Consider the following 2,998-nt stretch of genomic DNA (forward strand, 5'->3'; position numbering starts at 1 on the left):
GGTAGAATCTAATAGAGCATTCACTGTTCAATAGTGTATCGTCATCAAAATCTAAACCAAAATGGGATAGACAACTTTCTAATGGGTCTTCAAATAAAATGTTTGGTAATGACTTCTGAACTAAGGCTTCTATCATGTTCACCTCTTCAACACATGTGTCATCTAGCTCATAAGGTAGCTTACTGACATTAAAAATGTTCATCTCTATAGTCATATTACCAAAAGATAAATTCATCACACCATTTCGACAGTTAATGATCGCATTCGACGAGCTAAAAACGGGCGACCTAAAATCACAGGTATCTGGTTCTCTGGGTCAGGGACAGGTTGAGTATCTAGGACCACGAAATCCACTGGATAGATAAACTTATCGACGACCTCAATAAGGACCTCCTCAATAACACCTCGAGGAATTTTAACAGACCTATCAGCTAACTGCAGTGTTATCTGAGTAGGTTTCATTTCACCAAGTCCTAGCTGTAAGTACACATGGTACGGAAGTAGGTTCACACTGGCTCCTAAGTCAAGTAAAGCTTTTTTACCCGGTGTTTACCTATTGTACAAGCAATGGTAGGGGAACCTGGGTCTTTGTACTTTGGAGTTGTAGTGTTTTGAATAATTGAACTTACGTGACTAGCTAAAAAGGCTTTCTTATGGACGCTAAGTTTTCGCTTTCGCGTACACATATCCTTAAGGAACTTGGCATAAGCAGGAATTTGCCTAATTGCATCTAATAAAGGAAGGTTTATGGTAACTTGCTTAAAAACCTCCAATATGTCATTAAAGTTCGATTCCTTCTTTGTTGGTACTAATAGCTGAGGAAATGGGGCTCTAGGCACAGAATCAGACCTCTCAGGAACTGAGTTGGCATCATCAGAAATTTTATCAGTTTCCTTAGCTAGTGGTCCTGAGGGGTGAACTACAGTATGTTCACTATCGGGCATGGTTACCTGATTGTCTACTATTCTACCACTCCTAAGGGTTCTAATAGCATTCAATTGATTCGATGGTTTTGTACCTACTTCATGAACTCCTCTAGGATTGGGATTAGTCTGACTAGGGAACCTACCATTATCTCTCTCACTTAAGGTCTTAGCTATTTGGCCGACTTGAAGTTCTAACTTAGCAAGGCTCTGAGCATTAGTTTGAAAATTCTGCTTGGTTTCCTGTTGAAAACTAACATGGCTCTGTGCTAACATTTCCTGAGTTTTTGCTAACATCTTAATAGATTCCTCTAAGCTAGTCGTTTTATTTTCTGGGCCTGATGTATTCCTAGTGTAGCCAAAACCTGGGGGAGCATTAGAATTATTAGACTGACCCTGACTCTGGCCCTTAGACCATGAAAAGTTCGGATGGTTTCTCCAACCAGGATTATAGGTTTCTGAATATGGGTCAAACTTCTGACGATTATCAAACCTAGTGTTATTAGAGCATTGGCTTGCTCTTCATTATTCTGGCCTTCCCAAAAGGCTCCAATCTACCACTAGTGTTACCCACTTCTAAAGCTTCTAACCTTTTCGCTATAGCAGCAATTTTGGCATCTGATTCATAGCCTCCTTCTACCCTATTAACGTTTCCTCTGCCGAGAAGAATTGTTTTCTGGGGTCCCCTACTACTTTCCCATTGTTGGGTCTTTTCGGCGACTTCATGCAAATATGTCATCGCGTCATCAACTGTTTGGTTCTCAAATCCACCAGTACACATAGATTCTACTGTGGTTGTGTGGGATAATCTAAACCCTCATAAAGGATCTGAACTAACCTAACCTTCTCTAAACCATGATGAGGACATTGGGCTAATAAATCATTGAACCTTTCCAAATACCTATACAAAGTTTCTCCCTCCTGTTGAGAAAACGTGCAGATTTGCGTCCTAATAGACGATGTTTTGTGCCTAGGGAAAAACTTGTTCAAAAAGGCAGATGTAAGTTGTTCATACGTTTCGATTGACCCGGAAGCCAAACTATATAGCCACGATTTAGCTTTATCTTTCAGGGAAAAGGGGAATAACCTAAGTTTCAAAGCATCATCATCTAGGTTTCTAATCCTGAGGGTACTACAAATTTCCTCAAAGTCCCTAACATGGAAATAGGGGTTTTCATTTTCTTTCCCTAAAAAGATTGGGAGCAGCTGTAAGGTCCCAGGTTTAAGTTCATAAGTTGCTTCCGTCTCAGCTAACCTGATACATGAGGGACGAGTAGTCCTAGTTGGATTCAACAAAGCTTTCAAAGTTGCCATTTCTGGCGCTATCGGAGCAACAGGATTCTCTCCTCAGTCAAAGGACGTTCAAAAACAGACTCTTCAAAAGTCGTACTCTCTAGATTAAGGTAATCGAGACGCTTCGAACTACTAGGTTTCTCTTTAACAAATCTACCTAGTGCGTCTCTTTTACGTTCAGGCATACAATAGAATTTTCTAAATTGGAAGGGTAAGCAAACACAGATCAAGGCCGACTCAACCAAATCAAACCTATTGATTTCTAGCAAACAAAAAGCATGATGGCTCCACTTAGATTGTTTCTAGACCAGCTTCTAATCCTTCGAACGGGAATTCGTTACAATTTAAGCAAACCCCTCTGGAATCAATCCGAGTTAAAGTAAGTTGAATAGAGGCGAGGGAAGCTCGGTGGAGCTTTGATACCCAAGGCCTCACCGGTATTACAAGGCGGCGCAGTCACGCATTCAACTTACAGAAACCGTCAAGAACTTCGAAGTATGCTTAAAAGAGTAACCAATATTTTTCGAATGACTTTCCTGTTAAGCTCGTTACCCTATCGGTCTCGTTCTAGTCAAAATTTTAGGCTTAGGTTCGCGTAGGTTACGTGTTCCTAAAGCGGGCAAGAAGAGAACGGTGATGAAATCCGAACCCTTATCTTGTATGGCCAGGCCTTGCCCTTTACTAGAAAAATAAATGTCCGTATTCAGTCCTCAACATATATGCATACGAAGGAGTCCAGTAACTCGCTGACAGGGGATTCGCGAGTGTTTAGAATCTTACCT

General features: G+C 40.9%; 1 pseudogene; it reads left to right on the top strand.

Moving 5' to 3' along the window:
• Positions 1-1,773: 1,773 nt before the first annotated feature.
• LOC113292032 lies at positions 1,774-1,873 on the top strand (annotated as a pseudogene).
• The last annotated feature ends 1,125 nt before the right edge of the window (positions 1,874-2,998 follow it).

This window comes from Papaver somniferum, chromosome 6, assembly GCF_003573695.1.
Source record: "Papaver somniferum cultivar HN1 chromosome 6, ASM357369v1, whole genome shotgun sequence".
Lineage (NCBI taxonomy): Eukaryota > Viridiplantae > Streptophyta > Magnoliopsida > Ranunculales > Papaveraceae > Papaver > Papaver somniferum.